The sequence below is a fragment of the Canis lupus genome, chromosome 29 (genome assembly GCF_011100685.1).
Source record: "Canis lupus familiaris isolate Mischka breed German Shepherd chromosome 29, alternate assembly UU_Cfam_GSD_1.0, whole genome shotgun sequence".
In the NCBI taxonomy this organism is placed as follows: domain Eukaryota; kingdom Metazoa; phylum Chordata; class Mammalia; order Carnivora; family Canidae; genus Canis; species Canis lupus.
In genome coordinates this window covers 13662600-13674775 of record NC_049250.1, presented here as the reverse complement: position 1 = coordinate 13674775, position 12176 = coordinate 13662600, and the positions used below count along the sequence as shown (strand labels likewise).

At 38.7% G+C, this 12176-nt stretch overlaps 1 long non-coding RNA gene across 2 annotated transcripts in view; it reads right to left on the bottom strand.

Moving 5' to 3' along the window:
* LOC111093132 overlaps positions 1-12176 on the bottom strand; it is an 18853-nt gene extending 6677 nt beyond the window's left edge. For both annotated transcript variants that reach the window (XR_005380997.1, XR_005380998.1), the window contains exon 1: positions 11855-12176. This is a non-coding gene — a long non-coding RNA (uncharacterized LOC111093132). The remainder of the gene's footprint in view (positions 1-11854) is intronic.

Sequence of the window (12176 nt, the reverse complement as noted above, 5' to 3'; positions counted from 1 at the left end):
CAGCCTTTAAGTTTTAGCACATGATATTCTCCTTGAAGTAAAGGCTTTATTTCAAAAAAAGAAAAATATTAACACCATTATCAATTTCCCTTTCTGTTAACACCAAAAGACAACTCCAAGGACTTACACGAATAGTTGGCTATTGCCAGAACTGACTTCCTAACTTTTCTGCTATTGCCTCTCCCTTATAAATCGTGACTAAAGAGATGGCCCTGATCTCCTTAATTGGGTTCCATGCCTGCAATTCAAAATCTCAAATCCTCTCTGTCCTCTTCTCCACTGTTCACGTCTCTAATTACTCATACCCTTTCCCTTTTTTTATATATGAAAGGGGTAGATCCAATTTAGGGGTCCTTCTTACCACCCAAACTGCTCCAAAACAAAGATTACAAACTTGGGTTCACAATTCACAACTAAAAAGAAATAAAAGCCTTACTTCAAATAGAAATCCACTTCAACAGGAAACCTTAAATTGAAGGTTTTTGGAGAGGCCCACAGAAGCAGATGATGACATAGGTGACAGACTGTGCTACCCCCAAAATATGCCACTTTGACAAAAGTATTATTTTGAGCTGCAGGGAACTGAGAAGAAGCAGATACAAGAAAAGCTCTCCACTTTCCCCCTATTTACCTAAAAGCAGGACATAAATGTCCCCTTTCTTTTCTCTACCAGGAAAGACAAAAGTTAATCACTGATGACAACTATAGACCCTTATCAGTCCCAAGAAATCTATATAATAAACAATAATTTATTTGCCTTTATCTTCCATTAATTCTCCTTATATTTTATTTGCCTTCCCACAATTTATCACCCGTAGAAACTCAAAGTCTTCTTCCTTTGCTAAGATGTTCTATAAGCCCAAGTTCTAACCAACCCTTTAAGTTACCCTTCATTGAAATTCCTCTGACACAATGTACACTGCATGAATAGTTTTTCTCTTGTTAATCTTTATCTTTTGTCAGAGATCCTAGCAGAGTAGAAGGGAAAAAAAAGGTTGTCCTCCCCTATTATGACATGAAGTAGGCTTTCTCAAGAATAATTGTATGATACCATAAAGTGGTCAGCTTGCAACTAACATACTGGGAAAAGATCATCCACAGGTGTTTTTTTTTTTTTTTTTAAGATTTTATTTATTCATGAGAAACACAGAGAGAGAGAGAATGGCAGAGACACAGGCAGAGAGAGAGGCAGGCTCCATGCAGGGAGCCGGACGTAGGACTCGATCCCGGGACTCCAGGATCACATCCTAGGCTGAAGGCAGGCGCTTAACCCCTGAGCCATCCAGGGATCCCCCTGAGCCACCCAGGGATCCCCATCCACAGGTGTTATATTTAATTCCCTCCATATTTTCCTTTTGTATCCTTCGTGTTATCTGCCTTCTATTTTTCTATTACTGATTAGTATCAAAACTTCCTTGAAACATGTCTTTTTTGCCCTTCTTACTATTCCTTCTTCCCTATTCCTTATTTTACCTATATTCAGGATCCCCAAAACCTCTGGATAGCTTTTGCTAAACTGAGACTACTCAAACTTTTTTTTAATATTTTATTTATTTATTCATGAGAGACACACAGAGAGAGAGAGAGGCACAGACACAGGCACAGGCAGAGGGAGAAGCAGGCTCCACTCAGGGAAGCCCAACTTGGGAATCGATCCCGGGTCTCCAGGATCACACCCTGGGCTGAAGGCAGTGCCAAACCGCTGAGCCCCCCGGGCTGCCCGAGGCTACTCAAACTTAACATCTTTATTAAAATTGTTGCCTTTGTTCACCCTTTCCTTCATTTTCCTCAAAATCTTCCCATCCTTAAAACCACCACAGCTTAGCTGTTTTCCCCACACAATGCTAGGGAATTCTTCCTATATTTTATATCAGTTAAATAAATAATCAAATCCAATCTGGACCACTTTTTAGAAAAGTTATATTTATTTCTCTGGCAATTTCACAGACAAGAATTTTCTAGGTTCCAGTTTTAAAATATATATATATATTTTAAAATTTTTATTTATTTATGATAGTCACACAGAGAGAGAGAGAGAGAGAGAAGCAGAGACATAGGCAGAGGGAGAAGAGGGCTCCATGCACCGGGAGCCCGACGTGGGATTCGATCCCGGGTCTCCAGGACCACACCCTGGGCCAAAGGCAGGCGCCAAACCGCTGTGCCACCCAGGGATCCCTCTAGGTTCCAGTTTTTATCTATATAGTTGACCCTTGAATAACATGGGCTTGAACTGAATGTGTCCACTTGTATGCAGATATTTTACAGTATAATACTGAAAATATATTTTCTCTACCATATGATTTTTGTAATAACATTTCCTTTCCTCTAGCTTACTTTGTTATAAATACACAGTCCATAATACATCTAACACGCAAAATATGCATCAATCAACTGTTTATGTTATTGTCTAAGCTTCTGGTCAGCAGTAGACTATTAGTAACTAAGTTTTGGGGGAGTCTAAATTACATGAAGATTTTCAACTAGGCAGGGCGAGGGTGTTAATGCCTCACAACCCTGTGTTGTTCAAGGGTCAACTATACATCTTTTACTCTGCCAACTCTAATGACAGTACTCGTAACTATTCATCATTTACCTAAAGAAAATGCAACCTTACATCTAACAACTCCAGCATGGATGCTGCCACTTGGGGGCACTACAGTTTCACATACGGAAAATTCCCAATCAGGATAGTCTCCTTATAACCATACCCTTTTCTCAGCTACTATATGTTAGAAAGGATGACATTATGGCGAAAAAATGCCCCATTTTCTTTGGTTATTCCAAAAGACACCTATTTCATTTAAGGAAGCAGACCTATTGCTATCTCCTAGCACTGGAGAGGCTCATATTACCTGGCCAGTCTTGTGAGTCCTTACCAGATATGCAGCCCAACCACTTTCTTAAAGTATTTAAATTCCTCTTTGTCTTCTTTAATGACTATCATTGATCTGGACCATAACTGTTTCCTGAAAATGAAGACTGATGCCAAAATGTTAGTATATTCTTCCTTTTTCTCCTGAGCCTGATAACACCCTTGAAAGGGAAGCTGAGAGCTTGGCAGGAGATCTTGAGGACTTGGATGCTGTATCTCACATTTGAACCATCTTTTTGTCTGGAGCATCTCCACTATGGGCTACTCAAGAATTGAGCCAAAGCTCTCACATCTTCCATGAACAGGAAACAGGAAATAACCATCACTGCAAATGATGCAATAAAGAATACTGAACTTCTTGGTAAACAATTTCAAAACTTAGCACACAGAGCTCCACAACTGACTGGCACTTGATCTAATCTTGTGCCATTTGGAAGTGACTGCCACATATGTATTCCTCCAAATCCTTTATTACATGAATGCTTTACCTAGATACAGAGATGTAACCGGGCCTCCTCTAGCTGACTCAGCCTGCATTCAGTTGCTATGTTGAGACAAATTTCACATCTGGCACAGTTACACAATATAGACAATAAAACATGAATAAAGTATGCAGACTAGAAAAGCTTCCACATAGAAATGGTAAAAAGGACAAAATTGCAGATCATGCAGCCAAACCACAATGTACCTTTGAACAGTCTTTCTCTTTTGCTTGTTGTCCTCTGTCTTCTCTCTCTTGCCCTCTCCTCTACTCCCTCCTCTTTACTTCCCTTCCTTTCCTCTCCTTCTCCCTCATCCCTCATTATGTCCCATTTCTCTGGGCTCCTTTGTGATTTCTCTAAATCCATAACCACCCCTCTTCCCTTAGCAAAACAAAATATCTCATCCAGAATCCATCTTCCTTAGAAAGTATGAAAATAGTGTGGGATGGATTAGTGACAACTCTTTACTTTTTTTTTTTTTTTAAGTTTTAATTTTAGCTTATGTATTTTTATTTTTTTTTAAAGATTTTTAGCTAAACTCTACATCCAGTATGGGGCTTGAACTCACAACCCAAAATCAAGAACTGCATGCTCCACCAACTAAGTCAGCCATGCACCCCTAGTCCCATTTTTTTTTTTTAATTGCGAGGGTGAGGGGTTAGTTCATTTTAAATCTTTTTAAAAATGTTGTATTAATTATATATTTTCAAATTAAAATTAATTCAGTTTTTCCTTTTTCAGTCACTTTTTTTAAAGATTTATTTATTTATTTATGATAGAGAGAGAGGCAGAGACACAGGCAGAGGGAGAAGCAGGCTCCATGCCAGGAGCCCAACGCAGGACTCGATCCCAGGACTCCAGGATCATACCCTGGGCCAAAGGCAGGCGTCAAACTGCTGAGCCACCCAGGGATCCCTTTTTTTTTTTTTTTTAATATTTATTTATTTATTTATGATAGACAGAGAGAGACCTTTTTCAGTCACTTTTATTTATTTATTTTTTTTTCAGTCACTTTTAAACCTTTTGTTCCCACACATGTATTTCCACTGGATTCTGGGCAAGCTATGTTACTTTCCTGTCATCTAGCAGATGTCATGAGTGAAAGGAATTGCAAAAAAAAAAAAAAAATGCCTCTTCCCTACCTTAGTAAACAAACACTTGGTTTCAAACATTGCAGTACACATTCATAGGAGAGGTAGACACTCTGTAGCCAGATTCGGGCCACTCTGATGCTCTCATCTTATTAAGCTCTCGGATAGTTATTTCTCCTTCCCAATAGGGTCATAAGAGAAAACTCTTGAGGTTTGCTCCTATCAGTTTCCCTCTACCCTCCTGTAAACCAAGAACTATCTAGAACAGGGTGTAGCCAAAGAAGGCTATAGTTGTTCTTCTGGTTGGTGGTTCTAAGTCTTTGGGTCCTGTTTTCAGTAAGTAGAGCCCTACCTGGGAAGATACTAGAGAAGTGTCCTTTCTTTTGTGATTAATAAGCCATTGCCTGCCCCCAGAGACGTTTATCCTGTTCAACTGAACTTACTGGTTTCACTAAAAGTAAATGCCTAAGGAGTGACTTGATTCAACTTTGGGATGTATGTCACATTGATAATACTCCTAAATTTATCCAGTTATCCCTTCATCTTTCTTCTCCTCTGCTTTTTCCTCTAGTGGCCTGTTGAGTTCTTAATGGGGCCTCACTAAATGGATTGCTCTCCTTCTTGAAGAGATAAGTCATCTGAGATCTCCTCACTCTTTGAACTAAAGAATGAGACTAGTGCAATTGTAATGAGACTGACTTTTGCCAATTCCCAGTCCTACCCAAGGACTAACACTGGAATATTCCTTTCTATACCATCACTACCATTCTGGATGTCAAGGTGTATAAAGAATGGAGCAGAAGAGAGGAAGTGTTAAAAACAGGGTAGTTCAGAAGAGGCTAGGCAAATTCTAGGGTGCAGCCAGACCACCTTCTGTTGATAGAGAAGTCATGATTGATTGCAGGCAGTTGATGACTGGAGAACTATATACTTTACAGCATTTAGATGAGCAGCATCCAGAACTCTGCTTTGGTGACAGTCAGTGGTATTTCTAACAAGAAGTGGCCCACAAGCATCTGTAGTAAAACACTGGTGATGATTTTCTCTAGAGGCAATTAAAGTGCAAAAGTGGCCAGTGGCAAGGACCTACCCTGACTCAAGTAAAAACTGGCTTGAGAAACTCAGACAGACATGAATGTTTTTTTGTAAATAATTGATGTAAACTTAGGGTGGAATATCCAGTTACTTAATTCATCTATACATAGAAGTAAACAAAGGGTTGTCCCTTTTGAAAGTGGAAAAAAATCCTAGGGCCCAGTTAGATGGGATAATGCTATTATAAATATTTAAGAAAAACATGTTACTAATAATAAACTTTATCAATTCAAATGGTCCTTAAACAGATCTGAGGGTAAAAGGTCATTTTGGATATTTTATTTTTCACAGCTAAATACAAATACAGTGTGTGTGTGGGGGGGGAATAAATACATACATATAAGTACGGTGGGAAAAACAAGATACCAGTTTTGCTTATGTTTTGTTTATTTTTGTGTTAGCTCTAGTGGTCTGTTTTATTCTTTGACATTCCAATGGTGACTTTTGTTTTGCTGTTTTCCTGATTTTGAAGAAAAATTCAATGTGTTTTACTCTAGGTGCCCACTTTTAATTTTTGCTTTGCATTATACTTGTATTAAACTTACTAAGTCTTTTGTTTAGCTGTTTTTGTTAGATAACTTACAACTGTTTACAGTGTTAGGAACATACCTACTAATAAAACAGGATCCTCTGATGATACTATGTCTTGCAGTTAAAATTACTATACAAAACAGGAGACATTATTCTTTAGGCAAAATAAAGAGAATTTAAAATTCCTTCTTATAGATTCCAATTCTTTGTTGAAAACTTCTCATTGATTTTGCCCATATTTTTCTCCATTTAACTTAAAATTGTAACTTAAAATTTTATTTAAAATAAAAACCTTGTTTTCTAATTGCAGTATCAGGATCATCTACCCATCTATCCATGGGTCTTCAGTTTTACTTTTCTTTTTATATTACTATCACTTACTTCGTCTTCTTCATATTTTTAGAAATACTTTATAGTATATTGGACATTGCATTTAACTGTAGAGGCTCCAGATAATATCTTCCATTAGCAATGATTCTTCCTTTCTTTTGTCAGATAGAGTGAAAGGCTAGTCAATCCAATCAGGTCTTATACTGGATTGCTAATTTGGTTAAGATTTAGTCCATCTCTGGTTCATCCCTATTCTTCGTTCCTCCTGGGCTTTTTAATTATTTTATTATTATTATTTTTTTTTTTTGAAAGAGAGCATAAGAGCAAGGAGAGGAGTAAAGGGAGAAGAGGGAGAGAATCCCAAGCAAGCTCCATGCTCAGCATGATGTGGGGCTTCATATCAGGACCCTGAGATCAGGACCCAAGCTGAAATCAAGAGTTGATCCTCCACCGACTGAGGCACCCAGGTGCCCTGGTCCTCTTGGGTTTCCGATTGATAGTCTGCATACTCTTTTCTTTTTTTTTTTTTTTTTTTCAGCCTTGAAAGTTCTACCTTTGGAAGATTTTAAACTTAGTACCCATCTTTTGCAGGTTAAAAAATCTTGTAAATGCCTTGAAGTATCTATTGTGGGTTTGCTGAAAACTCCTTCTCTCTAATAGAACTTTGTTTCCAAAACTCTGCAAGACAAGTGAATGTTTCACTCTGCCTTTCCTACTCAGTCTTCCTCAGTTTCTGGTAACATCCCAGAATTTGGCACATATTCCATGGTAAAATTTAACCATGTACTTTATATTTTCCTTTTTTTTTTTTTTTTTTGTCAGTCCTACATAACTACAAAAAACTCCAGATTTCTCTTTTCCAGCTAGGATCTATTTGTTTTATGTCTATGTGCGTAAGTACAGTTATTTATATAACTTTTACCATGCCCTTTGTTCTTTTCTAACTTTTTCTATTTGGTCAGTTTTAAATGGCACCTTTTGACTCTCACCTATTACCTATACACAACAATTTTATTTTAGTTTTCCCTTCCTCTCTCTCTCCTTTCCTCTTACTTTTTTTTTTTCCTCTTACTTTTTTAACTTGCATTCTTCCTATTGGGCAGAATATATATTTATATTCTACTCTTTGATCCAAATCCCTACTCTTATTTTAGTATTAGTACTACAATTCTATTAAATGCTCACCATCAATTGGTTTGTTTTTTTTTTTTTTTTTTTAAAGATTTTATTTATTCATGAGAGAAACAGAGAGAGAGGCAGAGACATAGGCAGAGGGAGAGGGAGAAGCAGGCTCCACACAGGGAGCCTGATGTGGGATTTGATCCTGGGACTCCAGGATCATGCCCTGGACTGAAGGTGGTGCTAAACCACTGAGCCACCCAGGCTGCCCCCATCAATTGTTTTGATGTATTTTCCGAGTCACCTTTTGTTTACATGAAATTCATCTTCTAGATGGATTTCCAGGAAGGGTGTGAGAACATTTATGTTTATATAGCTTGCATACAGAAATCTAAAAATTTGTTTGAATTTTTCTTAAAATGATGCTCCATTATTGCCTTGATTTTTATGTTCCTCTTGAAAAGTGTGAGATCATACTAATATTCTTACCCACATAAGTAAACTGATTATTTTGCCTCATGGTCTTCAAAATTTCTTATTTTTCCTTAATGTCCAAGAGTTTTGCTAGGGTAAGTCTCAGAGTTGTTCATTCCAGGTCAATTTTACCATTCTTCTCTTCCTTACATAAAGTCTCCTGGATTATGGTAAAAACTTTTGTTCCATTGCTTTATTTTCTTCTTCATCCAGGACTTCAATAATACAGATGTTGAATCTTCTTTGCCTTTCATTTTAAGCATTTTTCTAAGATCTGTTTTACTTTTTCAATCACCATTCCTTTGGTTATTTCTTCTCTTTCTTCACTGATGGTTATTAAAATTCTGCTTGAGTCTTCTCTGCTTTAGACAGATGAAGGTAATTTATTCTTCACTTGTGAGATAGTTTTGTCTTTTCCTTCAAATTTTTCCAGATTAGGTCAACTTTTGAGGCATTCCTTTCTGATTTTGTCCATTTGTGTTCTTAGGTGGTGAACTAGATTTGATGTGTACACATATATACACACATCTAATGCTTGTTTGAGAATATTTAATTTTAGTTTAGAACTTGGTCTTACAGTTTTGTTTTGAGGAATAATTTTCATTAGGTGAAATGTTACAATTTACCTTTTTTGTTTCATCTCAGAGTAGTTTTGCATTGTGTTGGTCTGATTTTTTTAAACAAGCATTTTGTAGACAATTTCCTACTTGAAAAGTATCTTATTGTGTCAATATAGTGAAGTGTAATTCCTTTAAAAGATAATGTTTTTGTGGTGGCAGTTTTATGTATGTAGCAGTGAGGTAGGGTGGCTGGCACGACTTATTTCTTCTGTTTCTGTAGAATCCTTAATTTTTCCCCTTCTTTTGTTCTCTTCATTGCCATGTCGTTAAGGGACATTACCTTCTCATAAATGTAGCTGATTCTTCCTCAAAAGTAACGCTCTCTGTATCTGACACTTCTGGTCTCTTATTTTCAAGCTCCTTCTTGACATCCATTGTTATAACTTACTAAGACCCAGGCTGTATTCAGTATGTTAGCACTTAATGTTTGACATTTTCTTTCAAGGTTTGATTTTGCCTATGCTTTGTTTAATCATCCACTCCCTTTTTTCTTTTTCAAAGATTCTTTGAAGTCCTGCCTCTCCCACCTTTACATTTAGATGTCTTGTAGCAGTGGAGGAAACTTTTTAAAATTTGGAACTAATCCATTTTCTGATAATTGGATGTTTGTGGTATTCTCTGTCTTCTAATATTGCTAAAGGCATGCATCACATGTGATTATATTTGCACTACTTGTACATAATGATGTTTTTTTTGAAAATGTGTGGAGAGATTCTGGTTCAGGTGGTTGACTTATCCTCTAGACCCAAGCATAATTTATCTCTGTTATCTCTTATTAATATGGATGTATCTTTGTTTAAAAGCAGCTCCAATTTATTTTCATGCTTTCTAAAAGTCTATTAATTCTTCAATTTGGGGCACCTGGATGACTCAGTCAGTTGGGTGTCTGACCTTGGCTCAGGTCATGATCTCGGAGTCCTGGGATGGAGCCCCATGTTGGGCTCCATGCTCAGCAGGGAGTCTGTTCCTCCCTCTCCCTCTGTCCCTCTCCCTGTTCATGTGTACTAATAAATAAATAAAATCTTAAAAAAATTATTCAATTTATTATCCATTCTCTTATAGGTCATTTTCATTGCGTTTAATATTTCACTGTTATCCCCCCGCAAAAAAAAAAAAAAAAAAAGAACATACTTGTACCTATTTCCTTGTTCACACATCCAAGCATTACTCTAGGGTATATACATATGTCTGAAAAATATTCGTTTACAGAATATGTGCATTTTTTTAAAGATTTTATTTATTTATTTGAGAAAGAGAGAGAGAGCACGCATGAGGGTCAGGGAGGGTAGCAGCAGAGGAAGAAGGAGAAGCAGACTCCCCAGTGAGCAGGGAGCCCACTGCAGGGCTGGATCCCAGGACCCTGAGATCATGACTTGAGCAGAAGGCAGATGCTTAATCGACTGAGCCCCCCCAGGAGCCTCCAGAATATGTGCATCTTCACCTTTACCAGATATTCTCTAACGTTTTCAACAATGGTTGTAATAATTTATGATTCTACTAGTAGCGTTAAAGAATTTTCATTTTCTACACACTTTGTTATTTTCAAGGCTTACATTTATGCCAATCTGATGGATGTAATGTATTATCTTAATTTACGTTTTCCTGATGACTATTTAAGGTTTAATTTGTCTTTTCATATTCTTTCCCTAGTTTTCTTTTGAGATGTTCTTATTAAGTCCTTTGTATATTCTAGAAATAAACTATTAAAATTCTACATTTTGTAAATATATCCTCCAAGTTTGTGCCTTATCTTTAACTTTCTTAAAGTTATACAGAAGTTTCAAAATTATAACATTGTCAAATTTATTACTTTTCTCCATTAACATTTCCATCTTTCTTTTTTTTAATTAATTTATTTTTTTAAGAGAGTTTATTTATTTATTCATGAGAGACACAGAGAGAGAGGCAGAGACACAGGCAGAGGGAGAAGCTGGCTCCCTGCAGGGAGCCCCACGTGGGACTCAATCCCGGGTCCCCAGGATCACACCCTGGGCTGCAAGCGGCGCTAAACCGCTGCGCCACCGGGGCTGCCCCACTTGCATCTTTCTATACAATGTTTTATAAAATCCTAAGTAAGTGTCATGAACACTTACTACTATGTTTTCTTATTGGAGTATATTTTGTTTTACACATTTACATCTTTATTTAAATGGAGTTTAGGGACGACTGGGTGGCTCAGTGGTTGAGCATCTGCCTTTGGCTCAGGTCATGATCCTAGAGTTTGGGATCGAGTCCTACATCGGGCTCCCCATGGGGAGCCAGCTTCTCTCTCTGCCTGTGTCTCTGCCTCTCTCTCTGTGTCTCTCATGAATAAATAAATAAAATCTTTTAAAAAATAAAAATAAATAAATAAAGTTTACTTTTGTGTAAAAGGCCAGATAATTATTTGTCCTCCGAGGATAGCCACCTGTTCCAACACCACGAATTCATATTTGCCAAGGCTCTTCCTCTGTTCAATTATACTCAAAACCAGCTGAGTACTAAAGGCCTTTCATGATATCTTTAACCACATCCTGTGGGCTTATCTTTCACCACGCCCTTGTACAGTAGCATTATTGTCTTATCAAACCAGGCTACTTACTGCATTCAGTCTTGAAATATACCAAAGCTAATTCTTACTAAGTCATGTTCCCTTCCCGTCTTTTCTCCTTACTGAAAATTGCATACTTCTTCTAAAAAAAAAAAAAAAAAAGACACTGTCCAACCAATTCATCTTTGCATCCTCAATAGTTGGCCCTGATTGAACACACTCCCAATACTCGTCAAAGAATTTTATTCTGAATTCACTTTGGCCCTTGCGAGTGGCCACTTCCACCTAGAAAGAAAATACTTTTTGCCTTTTTACCTACCTTCCCACCAAAATATGCCTAGTGATCCTAAAGCATTTTTTTAATTCTATTTTTTAAAAAGTATTTATTCTTTTTAAATTCCACCCTTGTATTTTTAAAAATCTTAAACAAACCCTCAAAATACTTCTATCGCCCAGGAACCAGAGTCATCGTTTCTGCGCCTGTGTGGAAGGCAGACAAGTGTACGGTCCAAGCTAACAGGAAAGGGCACGTGCTCGGGGGCGGGGGGGGGGGGGGCGATGCCAGCAAGGGGCCCCTCCTAGAGCCGCTTGGCAGGTGAGGCCGCAGGTGCGCCCGCGCCGGGGAGGTGTCCACATCCCCGTCCCCCCCTTGCCCTCGCTTCCTCCAGCTGCCTGCACCCTGAGGACGAAGAGCGCGGTGTGGAAATTACCTCCGAGGCCACAGTCTCTCCTTCCAGGGAACGCTGGAGCGCCCGACTGGGCTGTCACCATTGCTAAGGACACGCAGGGTCTCCCCTTCGGGAGGGAGCTACCCCGCTGGCGGCCTGGGTTCAAGATTCGCTCAGACCCAGGCCCGGGGCCGTCCCCTTCCAGAGCCCGGGCTCGGTCACGGGTGACGGGAGGTCACCGCCATGGACGAGCTGAACGGGGAGATCCCGGCCACCCCGAGCCCACCCGCACGTTTCCGGCCTGTTCCGCACCGGCCGCCCCGCAGCGCTGGCGGCCGCGGGGTCGCGGGTGGCAGCGCGAACG